We start from the raw sequence: 13,374 nt of genomic DNA on the forward strand, positions 1-13,374 counted from the left end.
AATAATGCCACACGATTTGTCATGTCGACACACGCACGCTTTCTGGAGATTAAATACTAAAAGAAATCAGCGATTGCAAGAATCGTCCATATATTGCCCCTGTTAAAACCGTACAAAGCGGTAACAGGGCGGGGTATTGGGTTTAGTTTTCAACTAGCAATAATCGCGCCTCGGAATATCCTCATCAGCTACGATATCGCCTCTGCGCAAAGCTGCCTTTGGAATCTAGTTCCTTACTCTTGTGCCCGCTTGTAACATTTATGTTTGTTGCAAATCGAGACTACGACTTTCTGTGTCAGTTTGCGATGCCCACGGTATTTAAATGATAACGATCACACAAAAAAATGAAAGAGGGCACTGAGTTGCTAAGATATAGCATTTCTATGCGGAAAGCGTTTCATTAATTGTCCGATTAACCGCACCAACCATAACTGACAATGGTCATGCACATCGATTGATTGACGATTTCACCACAAGCAGTTGTTGTGGTTTCAACAAATAGCAAAGACTCTTGAAAATACCCCACTCCACGGAAATCTTTAGTAAAAGGCGAAAGATTTGCTCATGTTGAAGTGAGATCAGAGTTGCAGAACGAATAGGTAGTATTAACGAAAGAAACAGATTCCGACTTTCAGTTTGTGGTGTGTTTGGTTCAAATTTTTTGCAAATTGTCCTTTGTACAATACTTAAATAATGCCACACGATTTGTCATGTCGACACACGCACGCTTTCTGGAGATTAAATACTAAAAGAAATCAGCGATTGCAAGAATCGTCCATATATTGCCCCTGTTAAAACCGTACAAAGCGGTAACAGGGCGGGGTATTGGGTTTAGTTTTCAACTAGCAATAATCGCGCCTCGGAATATCCTCATCAGCTACGATATCGCCTCTGCGCAAAGCTGCCTTTGGAATCTAGTTCCTTACTCTTGTGCCCGCTTGTAACATTTATGTTTGTTGCAAATCGAGACTACGACTTTCTGTGTCAGTTTGCGATGCCCACGGTATTTAAATGATAACGATCACACAAAAAAATGAAAGAGGGCACTGAGTTGCTAAGATATAGCATTTCTATGCGGAAAGCGTTTCATTAATTGTCCGATTAACCGCACCAACCATAACTGACAATGGTCATGCACATCGATTGATTGACGATTTCACCACAAGCAGTTGTTGTGGTTTCAACAAATAGCAAAGACTCTTGAAAATACCCCACTCCACGGAAATCTTTAGTAAAAGGCGAAAGATTTGCTCATGTTGAAGTGAGATCAGAGTTGCAGAACGAATAGGTAGTATTAACGAAAGAAACAGATTCCGACTTTCAGTTTGTGGTGTGTTTGGTTCAAATTTTTTGCAAATTGTCCTTTGTACAATACTTAAATAATGCCACACGATTTGTCATGTCGACACACGCACGCTTTCTGGAGATTAAATACTAAAAGAAATCAGCGATTGCAAGAATCGTCCATATATTGCCCCTGTTAAAACCGTACAAAGCGGTAACAGGGCGGGGTATTGGGTTTAGTTTTCAACTAGCAATAATCGCGCCTCGGAATATCCTCATCAGCTACGATATCGCCTCTGCGCAAAGCTGCCTTTGGAATCTAGTTCCTTACTCTTGTGCCCGCTTGTAACATTTATGTTTGTTGCAAATCGAGACTACGACTTTCTGTGTCAGTTTGCGATGCCCACGGTATTTAAATGATAACGATCACAAAAAAAAATGAAAGAGGGCACTGAGTTGCTAAGATATAGCATTTCTATGCGGAAAGCGTTTCATTAATTGTCCGATTAACCGCACCAACCATAACTGACAATGGTCATGCACATCGATTGATTGACGATTTCACCACAAGCAGTTGTTGTGGTTTCAACAAATAGCAAAGACTCTTGAAAATACCCCACTCCACGGAAATCTTTAGTAAAAGGCGAAAGATTTGCTCATGTTGAAGTGAGATCAGAGTTGCAGAACGAATAGGTAGTATTAACGAAAGAAACAGATTCCGACTTTCAGTTTGTGGTGTGTTTGGTTCAAATTTTTTGCAAATTGTCCTTTGTACAATACTTAAATAATGCCACACGATTTGTCATGTCGACACACGCACGCTTTCTGGAGATTAAATACTAAAAGAAATCAGCGATTGCAAGAATCGTCCATATATTGCCCCTGTTAAAACCGTACAAAGCGGTAACAGGGCGGGGTATTGGGTTTAGTTTTCAACTAGCAATAATCGCGCCTCGGAATATCCTCATCAGCTACGATATCGCCTCTGCGCAAAGCTGCCTTTGGAATCTAGTTCCTTACTCTTGTGCCCGCTTGTAACATTTATGTTTGTTGCAAATCGAGACTACGACTTTCTGTGTCAGTTTGCGATGCCCACGGTATTTAAATGATAACGATCACAAAAAAAAATGAAAGAGGGCACTGAGTTGCTAAGATATAGCATTTCTATGCGGAAAGCGTTTCATTAATTGTCCGATTAACCGCACCAACCATAACTGACAATGGTCATGCACATCGATTGATTGACGATTTCACCACAAGCAGTTGTTGTGGTTTCAACAAATAGCAAAGACTCTTGAAAATACCCCACTCCACGGAAATCTTTAGTAAAAGGCGAAAGATTTGCTCATGTTGAAGTGAGATCAGAGTTGCAGAACGAATAGGTAGTATTAACGAAAGAAACAGATTCCGACTTTCAGTTTGTGGTGTGTTTGGTTCAAATTTTTTGCAAATTGTCCTTTGTACAATACTTAAATAATGCCACACGATTTGTCATGTCGACACACGCACGCTTTCTGGAGATTAAATACTAAAAGAAATCAGCGATTGCAAGAATCGTCCATATATTGCCCCTGTTAAAACCGTACAAAGCGGTAACAGGGCGGGGTATTGGGTTTAGTTTTCAACTAGCAATAATCGCGCCTCGGAATATCCTCATCAGCTACGATATCGCCTCTGCGCAAAGCTGCCTTTGGAATCTAGTTCCTTACTCTTGTGCCCGCTTGTAACATTTATGTTTGTTGCAAATCGAGACTACGACTTTCTGTGTCAGTTTGCGATGCCCACGGTATTTAAATGATAACGATCACAAAAAAAAATGAAAGAGGGCACTGAGTTGCTAAGATATAGCATTTCTATGCGGAAAGCGTTTCATTAATTGTCCGATTAACCGCACCAACCATAACTGACAATGGTCATGCACATCGATTGATTGACGATTTCACCACAAGCAGTTGTTGTGGTTTCAACAAATAGCAAAGACTCTTGAAAATACCCCACTCCACGGAAATCTTTAGTAAAAGGCGAAAGATTTGCTCATGTTGAAGTGAGATCAGAGTTGCAGAACGAATAGGTAGTATTAACGAAAGAAACAGATTCCGACTTTCAGTTTGTGGTGTGTTTGGTTCAAATTTTTTGCAAATTGTCCTTTGTACAATACTTAAATAATGCCACACGATTTGTCATGTCGACACACGCACGCTTTCTGGAGATTAAATACTAAAAGAAATCAGCGATTGCAAGAATCGTCCATATATTGCCCCTGTTAAAACCGTACAAAGCGGTAACAGGGCGGGGTATTGGGTTTAGTTTTCAACTAGCAATAATCGCGCCTCGGAATATCCTCATCAGCTACGATATCGCCTCTGCGCAAAGCTGCCTTTGGAATCTAGTTCCTTACTCTTGTGCCCGCTTGTAACATTTATGTTTGTTGCAAATCGAGACTACGACTTTCTGTGTCAGTTTGCGATGCCCACGGTATTTAAATGATAACGATCACAAAAAAAAATGAAAGAGGGCACTGAGTTGCTAAGATATAGCATTTCTATGCGGAAAGCGTTTCATTAATTGTCCGATTAACCGCACCAACCATAACTGACAATGGTCATGCACATCGATTGATTGACGATTTCACCACAAGCAGTTGTTGTGGTTTCAACAAATAGCAAAGACTCTTGAAAATACCCCACTCCACGGAAATCTTTAGTAAAAGGCGAAAGATTTGCTCATGTTGAAGTGAGATCAGAGTTGCAGAACGAATAGGTAGTATTAACGAAAGAAACAGATTCCGACTTTCAGTTTGTGGTGTGTTTGGTTCAAATTTTTTGCAAATTGTCCTTTGTACAATACTTAAATAATGCCACACGATTTGTCATGTCGACACACGCACGCTTTCTGGAGATTAAATACTAAAAGAAATCAGCGATTGCAAGAATCGTCCATATATTGCCCCTGTTAAAACCGTACAAAGCGGTAACAGGGCGGGGTATTGGGTTTAGTTTTCAACTAGCAATAATCGCGCCTCGGAATATCCTCATCAGCTACGATATCGCCTCTGCGCAAAGCTGCCTTTGGAATCTAGTTCCTTACTCTTGTGCCCGCTTGTAACATTTATGTTTGTTGCAAATCGAGACTACGACTTTCTGTGTCAGTTTGCGATGCCCACGGTATTTAAATGATAACGATCACAAAAAAAAATGAAAGAGGGCACTGAGTTGCTAAGATATAGCATTTCTATGCGGAAAGCGTTTCATTAATTGTCCGATTAACCGCACCAACCATAACTGACAATGGTCATGCACATCGATTGATTGACGATTTCACCACAAGCAGTTGTTGTGGTTTCAACAAATAGCAAAGACTCTTGAAAATACCCCACTCCACGGAAATCTTTAGTAAAAGGCGAAAGATTTGCTCATGTTGAAGTGAGATCAGAGTTGCAGAACGAATAGGTAGTATTAACGAAAGAAACAGATTCCGACTTTCAGTTTGTGGTGTGTTTGGTTCAAATTTTTTGCAAATTGTCCTTTGTACAATACTTAAATAATGCCACACGATTTGTCATGTCGACACACGCACGCTTTCTGGAGATTAAATACTAAAAGAAATCAGCGATTGCAAGAATCGTCCATATATTGCCCCTGTTAAAACCGTACAAAGCGGTAACAGGGCGGGGTATTGGGTTTAGTTTTCAACTAGCAATAATCGCGCCTCGGAATATCCTCATCAGCTACGATATCGCCTCTGCGCAAAGCTGCCTTTGGAATCTAGTTCCTTACTCTTGTGCCCGCTTGTAACATTTATGTTTGTTGCAAATCGAGACTACGACTTTCTGTGTCAGTTTGCGATGCCCACGGTATTTAAATGATAACGATCACAAAAAAAAATGAAAGAGGGCACTGAGTTGCTAAGATATAGCATTTCTATGCGGAAAGCGTTTCATTAATTGTCCGATTAACCGCACCAACCATAACTGACAATGGTCATGCACATCGATTGATTGACGATTTCACCACAAGCAGTTGTTGTGGTTTCAACAAATAGCAAAGACTCTTGAAAATACCCCACTCCACGGAAATCTTTAGTAAAAGGCGAAAGATTTGCTCATGTTGAAGTGAGATCAGAGTTGCAGAACGAATAGGTAGTATTAACGAAAGAAACAGATTCCGACTTTCAGTTTGTGGTGTGTTTGGTTCAAATTTTTTGCAAATTGTCCTTTGTACAATACTTAAATAATGCCACACGATTTGTCATGTCGACACACGCACGCTTTCTGGAGATTAAATACTAAAAGAAATCAGCGATTGCAAGAATCGTCCATATATTGCCCCTGTTAAAACCGTACAAAGCGGTAACAGGGCGGGGTATTGGGTTTAGTTTTCAACTAGCAATAATCGCGCCTCGGAATATCCTCATCAGCTACGATATCGCCTCTGCGCAAAGCTGCCTTTGGAATCTAGTTCCTTACTCTTGTGCCCGCTTGTAACATTTATGTTTGTTGCAAATCGAGACTACGACTTTCTGTGTCAGTTTGCGATGCCCACGGTATTTAAATGATAACGATCACAAAAAAAAATGAAAGAGGGCACTGAGTTGCTAAGATATAGCATTTCTATGCGGAAAGCGTTTCATTAATTGTCCGATTAACCGCACCAACCATAACTGACAATGGTCATGCACATCGATTGATTGACGATTTCACCACAAGCAGTTGTTGTGGTTTCAACAAATAGCAAAGACTCTTGAAAATACCCCACTCCACGGAAATCTTTAGTAAAAGGCGAAAGATTTGCTCATGTTGAAGTGAGATCAGAGTTGCAGAACGAATAGGTAGTATTAACGAAAGAAACAGATTCCGACTTTCAGTTTGTGGTGTGTTTGGTTCAAATTTTTTGCAAATTGTCCTTTGTACAATACTTAAATAATGCCACACGATTTGTCATGTCGACACACGCACGCTTTCTGGAGATTAAATACTAAAAGAAATCAGCGATTGCAAGAATCGTCCATATATTGCCCCTGTTAAAACCGTACAAAGCGGTAACAGGGCGGGGTATTGGGTTTAGTTTTCAACTAGCAATAATCGCGCCTCGGAATATCCTCATCAGCTACGATATCGCCTCTGCGCAAAGCTGCCTTTGGAATCTAGTTCCTTACTCTTGTGCCCGCTTGTAACATTTATGTTTGTTGCAAATCGAGACTACGACTTTCTGTGTCAGTTTGCGATGCCCACGGTATTTAAATGATAACGATCACAAAAAAAAATGAAAGAGGGCACTGAGTTGCTAAGATATAGCATTTCTATGCGGAAAGCGTTTCATTAATTGTCCGATTAACCGCACCAACCATAACTGACAATGGTCATGCACATCGATTGATTGACGATTTCACCACAAGCAGTTGTTGTGGTTTCAACAAATAGCAAAGACTCTTGAAAATACCCCACTCCACGGAAATCTTTAGTAAAAGGCGAAAGATTTGCTCATGTTGAAGTGAGATCAGAGTTGCAGAACGAATAGGTAGTATTAACGAAAGAAACAGATTCCGACTTTCAGTTTGTGGTGTGTTTGGTTCAAATTTTTTGCAAATTGTCCTTTGTACAATACTTAAATAATGCCACACGATTTGTCATGTCGACACACGCACGCTTTCTGGAGATTAAATACTAAAAGAAATCAGCGATTGCAAGAATCGTCCATATATTGCCCCTGTTAAAACCGTACAAAGCGGTAACAGGGCGGGGTATTGGGTTTAGTTTTCAACTAGCAATAATCGCGCCTCGGAATATCCTCATCAGCTACGATATCGCCTCTGCGCAAAGCTGCCTTTGGAATCTAGTTCCTTACTCTTGTGCCCGCTTGTAACATTTATGTTTGTTGCAAATCGAGACTACGACTTTCTGTGTCAGTTTGCGATGCCCACGGTATTTAAATGATAACGATCACAAAAAAAAATGAAAGAGGGCACTGAGTTGCTAAGATATAGCATTTCTATGCGGAAAGCGTTTCATTAATTGTCCGATTAACCGCACCAACCATAACTGACAATGGTCATGCACATCGATTGATTGACGATTTCACCACAAGCAGTTGTTGTGGTTTCAACAAATAGCAAAGACTCTTGAAAATACCCCACTCCACGGAAATCTTTAGTAAAAGGCGAAAGATTTGCTCATGTTGAAGTGAGATCAGAGTTGCAGAACGAATAGGTAGTATTAACGAAAGAAACAGATTCCGACTTTCAGTTTGTGGTGTGTTTGGTTCAAATTTTTTGCAAATTGTCCTTTGTACAATACTTAAATAATGCCACACGATTTGTCATGTCGACACACGCACGCTTTCTGGAGATTAAATACTAAAAGAAATCAGCGATTGCAAGAATCGTCCATATATTGCCCCTGTTAAAACCGTACAAAGCGGTAACAGGGCGGGGTATTGGGTTTAGTTTTCAACTAGCAATAATCGCGCCTCGGAATATCCTCATCAGCTACGATATCGCCTCTGCGCAAAGCTGCCTTTGGAATCTAGTTCCTTACTCTTGTGCCCGCTTGTAACATTTATGTTTGTTGCAAATCGAGACTACGACTTTCTGTGTCAGTTTGCGATGCCCACGGTATTTAAATGATAACGATCACAAAAAAAAATGAAAGAGGGCACTGAGTTGCTAAGATATAGCATTTCTATGCGGAAAGCGTTTCATTAATTGTCCGATTAACCGCACCAACCATAACTGACAATGGTCATGCACATCGATTGATTGACGATTTCACCACAAGCAGTTGTTGTGGTTTCAACAAATAGCAAAGACTCTTGAAAATACCCCACTCCACGGAAATCTTTAGTAAAAGGCGAAAGATTTGCTCATGTTGAAGTGAGATCAGAGTTGCAGAACGAATAGGTAGTATTAACGAAAGAAACAGATTCCGACTTTCAGTTTGTGGTGTGTTTGGTTCAAATTTTTTGCAAATTGTCCTTTGTACAATACTTAAATAATGCCACACGATTTGTCATGTCGACACACGCACGCTTTCTGGAGATTAAATACTAAAAGAAATCAGCGATTGCAAGAATCGTCCATATATTGCCCCTGTTAAAACCGTACAAAGCGGTAACAGGGCGGGGTATTGGGTTTAGTTTTCAACTAGCAATAATCGCGCCTCGGAATATCCTCATCAGCTACGATATCGCCTCTGCGCAAAGCTGCCTTTGGAATCTAGTTCCTTACTCTTGTGCCCGCTTGTAACATTTATGTTTGTTGCAAATCGAGACTACGACTTTCTGTGTCAGTTTGCGATGCCCACGGTATTTAAATGATAACGATCACAAAAAAAAATGAAAGAGGGCACTGAGTTGCTAAGATATAGCATTTCTATGCGGAAAGCGTTTCATTAATTGTCCGATTAACCGCACCAACCATAACTGACAATGGTCATGCACATCGATTGATTGACGATTTCACCACAAGCAGTTGTTGTGGTTTCAACAAATAGCAAAGACTCTTGAAAATACCCCACTCCACGGAAATCTTTAGTAAAAGGCGAAAGATTTGCTCATGTTGAAGTGAGATCAGAGTTGCAGAACGAATAGGTAGTATTAACGAAAGAAACAGATTCCGACTTTCAGTTTGTGGTGTGTTTGGTTCAAATTTTTTGCAAATTGTCCTTTGTACAATACTTAAATAATGCCACACGATTTGTCATGTCGACACACGCACGCTTTCTGGAGATTAAATACTAAAAGAAATCAGCGATTGCAAGAATCGTCCATATATTGCCCCTGTTAAAACCGTACAAAGCGGTAACAGGGCGGGGTATTGGGTTTAGTTTTCAACTAGCAATAATCGCGCCTCGGAATATCCTCATCAGCTACGATATCGCCTCTGCGCAAAGCTGCCTTTGGAATCTAGTTCCTTACTCTTGTGCCCGCTTGTAACATTTATGTTTGTTGCAAATCGAGACTACGACTTTCTGTGTCAGTTTGCGATGCCCACGGTATTTAAATGATAACGATCACAAAAAAAAATGAAAGAGGGCACTGAGTTGCTAAGATATAGCATTTCTATGCGGAAAGCGTTTCATTAATTGTCCGATTAACCGCACCAACCATAACTGACAATGGTCATGCACATCGATTGATTGACGATTTCACCACAAGCAGTTGTTGTGGTTTCAACAAATAGCAAAGACTCTTGAAAATACCCCACTCCACGGAAATCTTTAGTAAAAGGCGAAAGATTTGCTCATGTTGAAGTGAGATCAGAGTTGCAGAACGAATAGGTAGTATTAACGAAAGAAACAGATTCCGACTTTCAGTTTGTGGTGTGTTTGGTTCAAATTTTTTGCAAATTGTCCTTTGTACAATACTTAAATAATGCCACACGATTTGTCATGTCGACACACGCACGCTTTCTGGAGATTAAATACTAAAAGAAATCAGCGATTGCAAGAATCGTCCATATATTGCCCCTGTTAAAACCGTACAAAGCGGTAACAGGGCGGGGTATTGGGTTTAGTTTTCAACTAGCAATAATCGCGCCTCGGAATATCCTCATCAGCTACGATATCGCCTCTGCGCAAAGCTGCCTTTGGAATCTAGTTCCTTACTCTTGTGCCCGCTTGTAACATTTATGTTTGTTGCAAATCGAGACTACGACTTTCTGTGTCAGTTTGCGATGCCCACGGTATTTAAATGATAACGATCACAAAAAAAAATGAAAGAGGCACTGAGTTGCTAAGATATAGCATTTCTATGCGGAAAGCGTTTCATTAATTGTCCGATTAACCGCACCAACCATAACTGACAATGGTCATGCACATCGATTGATTGACGATTTCACCACAAGCAGTTGTTGTGGTTTCAACAAATAGCAAAGACTCTTGAAAATACCCCACTCCACGGAAATCTTTAGTAAAAGGCGAAAGATTTGCTCATGTTGAAGTGAGATCAGAGTTGCAGAACGAATAGGTAGTATTAACGAAAGAAACAGATTCCGACTTTCAGTTTGTGGTGTGTTTGGTTCAAATTTTTTGCAAATTGTCCTTTGTACAATACTTAAATAATGCCACACGATTTGTCATGTCGACACACGCACGCTTTCTGGAGATTAAATACTAAAAGAAATCAGCGATTGCAAGAATCGTCCATATATTGCCCCTGTTAAAAACCGTACAAAGCGGTAACAGGGCGGGGTATTGGGTTTAGTTTTCAACTAGCAATAATCGCGCCTCGGAATATCCTCATCAGCTACGATATCGCCTCTGCGCAAAGCTGCCTTTGGAATCTAGTTCCTTACTCTTGTGCCCGCTTGTAACATTTATGTTTGTTGCAAATCGAGACTACGACTTTCTGTGTCAGTTTGCGATGCCCACGGTATTTAAATGATAACGATCACAAAAAAAAATGAAAGAGGGCACTGAGTTGCTAAGATATAGCATTTCTATGCGGAAAGCGTTTCATTAATTGTCCGATTAACCGCACCAACCATAACTGACAATGGTCATGCACATCGATTGATTGACGATTTCACCACAAGCAGTTGTTGTGGTTTCAACAAATAGCAAAGACTCTTGAAAATACCCCACTCCACGGAAATCTTTAGTAAAAGGCGAAAGATTTGCTCATGTTGAAGTGAGATCAGAGTTGCAGAACGAATAGGTAGTATTAACGAAAGAAACAGATTCCGACTTTCAGTTTGTGGTGTGTTTGGTTCAATTTTTTGCAAATTGTCCTTTGTACAATACTTAAATAATGCCACACGATTTGTCATGTCGACACACGCACGCTTTCTGGAGATTAAATACTAAAAGAAATCAGCGATTGCAAGAATCGTCCATATATTGCCCCTGTTAAAACCGTACAAAGCGGTAACAGGGCGGGGTATTGGGTTTAGTTTTCAACTAGCAATAATCGCGCCTCGGAATATCCTCATCAGCTACGATATCGCCTCTGCGCAAAGCTGCCTTTGGAATCTAGTTCCTTACTCTTGTGCCCGCTTGTAACATTTATGTTTGTTGCAAATCGAGACTACGACTTTCTGTGTCAGTTTGCGATGCCCACGGTATTTAAATGATAACGATCACAAAAAAAAATGAAAGAGGGCACTGAGTTGCTAAGATATAGCATTTCTATGCGGAAAGCGTTTCATTAATTGTCCGATTAACCGCACCAACCATAACTGACAATGGTCATGCACATCGATTGATTGACGATTTCACCACAAGCAGTTGTTGTGGTTTCAACAAATAGCAAAGACTCTTGAAAATACCCCACTCCACGGAAATCTTTAGTAAAAGGCGAAAGATTTGCTCATGTTGAAGTGAGATCAGAGTTGCAGAACGAATAGGTAGTATTAACGAAAGAAACAGATTCCGACTTTCAGTTTGTGGTGTGTTTGGTTCAAATTTTTTGCAAATTGTCCTTTGTACAATACTTAAATAATGCCACACGATTTGTCATGTCGACACACGCACGCTTTCTGGAGATAAAATACTAAAAGAAATCAGCGATTGCAAGAATCGTCCATATATTGCCCCTGTTAAAACCGTACAAAGCGGTAACAGGGCGGGGTATTGGGTTTAGTTTTTCAACTAGCAATAATCGCGCCTCGGAATATCCTCATCAGCTACGATATCGCCTCTGCGCAAAGCTGCCTTTGGAATCTAGTTCCTTACTCTTGTGCCCGCTTGTAACATTTATGTTTGTTGCAAATCGAGACTACGACTTTCTGTGTCAGTTTGCGATGCCCACGGTATTTAAATGATAACGATCACAAAAAAAAATGAAAGAGGGCACTGAGTTGCTAAGATATAGCATTTCTATGCGGAAAGCGTTTCATTAATTGTCCGATTAACCGCACCAACCATAACTGACAATGGTCATGCACATCGATTGATTGACGATTTCACCACAAGCAGTTGTTGTGGTTTCAACAAATAGCAAAGACTCTTGAAAATACCCCACTCCACGGAAATCTTTAGTAAAAGGCGAAAGATTTGCTCATGTTGAAGTGAGATCAGAGTTGCAGAACGAATAGGTAGTATTAACGAAAGAAACAGATTCCGACTTTCAGTTTGTGGTGTGTTTGGTTCAAATTTTTTGCAAATTGTCCTTTGTACAATACTTAAATAATGCCACACGATTTGTCATGTCGACACACGCACGCTTTCTGGAGATTAAATACTAAAAGAAATCAGCGATTGCAAGAATCGTCATATATTGCCCCTGTTAAAACCGTACAAAGCGGTAACAGGGCGGGGTATTGGGTTTAGTTTTCAACTAGCAATAATCGCGCCTCGGAATATCCTCATCAGCTACGATATCGCCTCTGCGCAAAGCTGCCTTTGGAATCTAGTTCCTTACTCTTGTGCCCGCTTGTAACATTTATGTTTGTTGCAAATCGAGACTACGACTTTCTGTGTCAGTTTGCGATGCCCACGGTATTTAAAATGATAACGATCACAAAAAAAATGAAAGAGGGCACTGAGTTGCTAAGATATAGCATTTCTATGCGGAAAGCGTTTCATTAATTGTCCGATTAACCGCACCAACCATAACTGACAATGGTCATGCACATCGATTGATTGACGATTTCACCACAAGCAGTTGTTGTGGTTTCAACAAATAGCAAAGACTCTTGAAAATACCCCACTCCACGGAAATCTTTAGTAAAAGGCGAAAGATTTGCTCATGTTGAAGTGAGATCAGAGTTGCAGAACGAATAGGTAGTATTAACGAAAGAAACAGATTCCGACTTTCAGTTTGTGGTGTGTTTGGTTCAAATTTTTTGCAAATTGTCCTTTGTACAATACTTAAATAATGCCACACGATTTGTCATGTCGACACACGCACGCTTTCTGGAGATTAAATACTAAAAGAAATCAGCGATTGCAAGAATCGTCCATATATTGCCCCTGTTAAAACCGTACAAAGCGGTAACAGGGCGGGGTATTGGGTTTAGTTTTCAACTAGCAATAATCGCGCCTCGGAATATCCTCATCAGCTACGATATCGCCTCTGCGCAAAGCTGCCTTTGGAATCTAGTTCCTTACTCTTGTGCCCGCTTGTAACATTTATGTTTGTTGCAAATCGAGACTAC

The 13,374-nt window shown here is 40.4% G+C and overlaps 39 non-coding genes across 39 annotated transcripts; all 39 read right to left on the reverse strand.

The window, feature by feature from the left end:
• Positions 1-72: 72 nt before the first annotated feature.
• Positions 73-214, reverse strand: LOC145221528 (U4 spliceosomal RNA). Its single transcript, XR_013858999.1, has one exon. It is a non-coding gene; the product is annotated as a U4 spliceosomal RNA (small nuclear RNA).
• Positions 215-469: 255 nt separating this feature from the next.
• Positions 470-586, reverse strand: LOC145221228 (U5 spliceosomal RNA). Its single transcript, XR_013858719.1, has one exon. It is a non-coding gene; the product is annotated as a U5 spliceosomal RNA (small nuclear RNA).
• A 175-nt stretch (positions 587-761) lies between these two features.
• Positions 762-903, reverse strand: LOC145221529 (U4 spliceosomal RNA). Its single transcript, XR_013859000.1, has one exon. It is a non-coding gene; the product is annotated as a U4 spliceosomal RNA (small nuclear RNA).
• A 255-nt stretch (positions 904-1,158) lies between these two features.
• Positions 1,159-1,275, reverse strand: LOC145221229 (U5 spliceosomal RNA). The gene has a single exon (XR_013858720.1). It is a non-coding gene; the product is annotated as a U5 spliceosomal RNA (small nuclear RNA).
• Positions 1,276-1,450: 175 nt separating this feature from the next.
• On the reverse strand, positions 1,451-1,592 carry LOC145221531 (U4 spliceosomal RNA). Its single transcript, XR_013859002.1, has one exon. It is a non-coding gene; the product is annotated as a U4 spliceosomal RNA (small nuclear RNA).
• A 255-nt stretch (positions 1,593-1,847) lies between these two features.
• Positions 1,848-1,964, reverse strand: LOC145221232 (U5 spliceosomal RNA). Its single transcript, XR_013858721.1, has one exon. It is a non-coding gene; the product is annotated as a U5 spliceosomal RNA (small nuclear RNA).
• Positions 1,965-2,139: 175 nt separating this feature from the next.
• On the reverse strand, positions 2,140-2,281 carry LOC145221533 (U4 spliceosomal RNA). Its single transcript, XR_013859003.1, has one exon. It is a non-coding gene; the product is annotated as a U4 spliceosomal RNA (small nuclear RNA).
• A 255-nt stretch (positions 2,282-2,536) lies between these two features.
• On the reverse strand, positions 2,537-2,653 carry LOC145221233 (U5 spliceosomal RNA). The gene has a single exon (XR_013858722.1). It is a non-coding gene; the product is annotated as a U5 spliceosomal RNA (small nuclear RNA).
• Positions 2,654-2,828: 175 nt separating this feature from the next.
• On the reverse strand, positions 2,829-2,970 carry LOC145221534 (U4 spliceosomal RNA). The gene has a single exon (XR_013859004.1). It is a non-coding gene; the product is annotated as a U4 spliceosomal RNA (small nuclear RNA).
• A 255-nt stretch (positions 2,971-3,225) lies between these two features.
• Positions 3,226-3,342, reverse strand: LOC145221234 (U5 spliceosomal RNA). The gene has a single exon (XR_013858723.1). It is a non-coding gene; the product is annotated as a U5 spliceosomal RNA (small nuclear RNA).
• A 175-nt stretch (positions 3,343-3,517) lies between these two features.
• Positions 3,518-3,659, reverse strand: LOC145221535 (U4 spliceosomal RNA). The gene has a single exon (XR_013859005.1). It is a non-coding gene; the product is annotated as a U4 spliceosomal RNA (small nuclear RNA).
• A 255-nt stretch (positions 3,660-3,914) lies between these two features.
• On the reverse strand, positions 3,915-4,031 carry LOC145221235 (U5 spliceosomal RNA). The gene has a single exon (XR_013858724.1). It is a non-coding gene; the product is annotated as a U5 spliceosomal RNA (small nuclear RNA).
• A 175-nt stretch (positions 4,032-4,206) lies between these two features.
• LOC145221536 (U4 spliceosomal RNA) lies at positions 4,207-4,348 on the reverse strand. Its single transcript, XR_013859006.1, has one exon. It is a non-coding gene; the product is annotated as a U4 spliceosomal RNA (small nuclear RNA).
• A 255-nt stretch (positions 4,349-4,603) lies between these two features.
• LOC145221237 (U5 spliceosomal RNA) lies at positions 4,604-4,720 on the reverse strand. Its single transcript, XR_013858726.1, has one exon. It is a non-coding gene; the product is annotated as a U5 spliceosomal RNA (small nuclear RNA).
• Positions 4,721-4,895: 175 nt separating this feature from the next.
• LOC145221538 (U4 spliceosomal RNA) lies at positions 4,896-5,037 on the reverse strand. The gene has a single exon (XR_013859008.1). It is a non-coding gene; the product is annotated as a U4 spliceosomal RNA (small nuclear RNA).
• Positions 5,038-5,292: 255 nt separating this feature from the next.
• LOC145221238 (U5 spliceosomal RNA) lies at positions 5,293-5,409 on the reverse strand. The gene has a single exon (XR_013858727.1). It is a non-coding gene; the product is annotated as a U5 spliceosomal RNA (small nuclear RNA).
• Positions 5,410-5,584: 175 nt separating this feature from the next.
• LOC145221539 (U4 spliceosomal RNA) lies at positions 5,585-5,726 on the reverse strand. The gene has a single exon (XR_013859009.1). It is a non-coding gene; the product is annotated as a U4 spliceosomal RNA (small nuclear RNA).
• A 255-nt stretch (positions 5,727-5,981) lies between these two features.
• LOC145221239 (U5 spliceosomal RNA) lies at positions 5,982-6,098 on the reverse strand. Its single transcript, XR_013858728.1, has one exon. It is a non-coding gene; the product is annotated as a U5 spliceosomal RNA (small nuclear RNA).
• A 175-nt stretch (positions 6,099-6,273) lies between these two features.
• Positions 6,274-6,415, reverse strand: LOC145221540 (U4 spliceosomal RNA). Its single transcript, XR_013859010.1, has one exon. It is a non-coding gene; the product is annotated as a U4 spliceosomal RNA (small nuclear RNA).
• A 255-nt stretch (positions 6,416-6,670) lies between these two features.
• On the reverse strand, positions 6,671-6,787 carry LOC145221240 (U5 spliceosomal RNA). The gene has a single exon (XR_013858729.1). It is a non-coding gene; the product is annotated as a U5 spliceosomal RNA (small nuclear RNA).
• Positions 6,788-6,962: 175 nt separating this feature from the next.
• On the reverse strand, positions 6,963-7,104 carry LOC145221541 (U4 spliceosomal RNA). The gene has a single exon (XR_013859011.1). It is a non-coding gene; the product is annotated as a U4 spliceosomal RNA (small nuclear RNA).
• A 255-nt stretch (positions 7,105-7,359) lies between these two features.
• Positions 7,360-7,476, reverse strand: LOC145221241 (U5 spliceosomal RNA). The gene has a single exon (XR_013858730.1). It is a non-coding gene; the product is annotated as a U5 spliceosomal RNA (small nuclear RNA).
• Positions 7,477-7,651: 175 nt separating this feature from the next.
• LOC145221542 (U4 spliceosomal RNA) lies at positions 7,652-7,793 on the reverse strand. Its single transcript, XR_013859012.1, has one exon. It is a non-coding gene; the product is annotated as a U4 spliceosomal RNA (small nuclear RNA).
• A 255-nt stretch (positions 7,794-8,048) lies between these two features.
• Positions 8,049-8,165, reverse strand: LOC145221242 (U5 spliceosomal RNA). Its single transcript, XR_013858731.1, has one exon. It is a non-coding gene; the product is annotated as a U5 spliceosomal RNA (small nuclear RNA).
• A 175-nt stretch (positions 8,166-8,340) lies between these two features.
• LOC145221544 (U4 spliceosomal RNA) lies at positions 8,341-8,482 on the reverse strand. The gene has a single exon (XR_013859014.1). It is a non-coding gene; the product is annotated as a U4 spliceosomal RNA (small nuclear RNA).
• A 255-nt stretch (positions 8,483-8,737) lies between these two features.
• On the reverse strand, positions 8,738-8,854 carry LOC145221243 (U5 spliceosomal RNA). The gene has a single exon (XR_013858732.1). It is a non-coding gene; the product is annotated as a U5 spliceosomal RNA (small nuclear RNA).
• Positions 8,855-9,029: 175 nt separating this feature from the next.
• LOC145221545 (U4 spliceosomal RNA) lies at positions 9,030-9,171 on the reverse strand. Its single transcript, XR_013859015.1, has one exon. It is a non-coding gene; the product is annotated as a U4 spliceosomal RNA (small nuclear RNA).
• A 255-nt stretch (positions 9,172-9,426) lies between these two features.
• On the reverse strand, positions 9,427-9,543 carry LOC145221244 (U5 spliceosomal RNA). Its single transcript, XR_013858733.1, has one exon. It is a non-coding gene; the product is annotated as a U5 spliceosomal RNA (small nuclear RNA).
• A 175-nt stretch (positions 9,544-9,718) lies between these two features.
• LOC145221546 (U4 spliceosomal RNA) lies at positions 9,719-9,860 on the reverse strand. Its single transcript, XR_013859016.1, has one exon. It is a non-coding gene; the product is annotated as a U4 spliceosomal RNA (small nuclear RNA).
• Positions 9,861-10,114: 254 nt separating this feature from the next.
• On the reverse strand, positions 10,115-10,231 carry LOC145221245 (U5 spliceosomal RNA). Its single transcript, XR_013858734.1, has one exon. It is a non-coding gene; the product is annotated as a U5 spliceosomal RNA (small nuclear RNA).
• A 175-nt stretch (positions 10,232-10,406) lies between these two features.
• Positions 10,407-10,549, reverse strand: LOC145221803 (U4 spliceosomal RNA). Its single transcript, XR_013859260.1, has one exon. It is a non-coding gene; the product is annotated as a U4 spliceosomal RNA (small nuclear RNA).
• Positions 10,550-10,804: 255 nt separating this feature from the next.
• On the reverse strand, positions 10,805-10,921 carry LOC145221246 (U5 spliceosomal RNA). The gene has a single exon (XR_013858735.1). It is a non-coding gene; the product is annotated as a U5 spliceosomal RNA (small nuclear RNA).
• A 174-nt stretch (positions 10,922-11,095) lies between these two features.
• Positions 11,096-11,237, reverse strand: LOC145221547 (U4 spliceosomal RNA). The gene has a single exon (XR_013859017.1). It is a non-coding gene; the product is annotated as a U4 spliceosomal RNA (small nuclear RNA).
• Positions 11,238-11,492: 255 nt separating this feature from the next.
• Positions 11,493-11,609, reverse strand: LOC145221249 (U5 spliceosomal RNA). The gene has a single exon (XR_013858737.1). It is a non-coding gene; the product is annotated as a U5 spliceosomal RNA (small nuclear RNA).
• Positions 11,610-11,784: 175 nt separating this feature from the next.
• LOC145220744 (U4 spliceosomal RNA) lies at positions 11,785-11,927 on the reverse strand. Its single transcript, XR_013858264.1, has one exon. It is a non-coding gene; the product is annotated as a U4 spliceosomal RNA (small nuclear RNA).
• Positions 11,928-12,182: 255 nt separating this feature from the next.
• LOC145221250 (U5 spliceosomal RNA) lies at positions 12,183-12,299 on the reverse strand. The gene has a single exon (XR_013858738.1). It is a non-coding gene; the product is annotated as a U5 spliceosomal RNA (small nuclear RNA).
• Positions 12,300-12,475: 176 nt separating this feature from the next.
• On the reverse strand, positions 12,476-12,615 carry LOC145221810 (U4 spliceosomal RNA). The gene has a single exon (XR_013859266.1). It is a non-coding gene; the product is annotated as a U4 spliceosomal RNA (small nuclear RNA).
• Positions 12,616-12,870: 255 nt separating this feature from the next.
• LOC145221251 (U5 spliceosomal RNA) lies at positions 12,871-12,987 on the reverse strand. Its single transcript, XR_013858739.1, has one exon. It is a non-coding gene; the product is annotated as a U5 spliceosomal RNA (small nuclear RNA).
• A 175-nt stretch (positions 12,988-13,162) lies between these two features.
• On the reverse strand, positions 13,163-13,304 carry LOC145221550 (U4 spliceosomal RNA). Its single transcript, XR_013859018.1, has one exon. It is a non-coding gene; the product is annotated as a U4 spliceosomal RNA (small nuclear RNA).
• Positions 13,305-13,374: the final 70 nt, after the last annotated feature.

Source organism: Phallusia mammillata, chromosome 3 (genome assembly GCF_965637545.1).
Source record: "Phallusia mammillata chromosome 3, kaPhaMamm4.hap1.1, whole genome shotgun sequence".
Taxonomy (NCBI): domain Eukaryota; kingdom Metazoa; phylum Chordata; class Ascidiacea; order Phlebobranchia; family Ascidiidae; genus Phallusia; species Phallusia mammillata.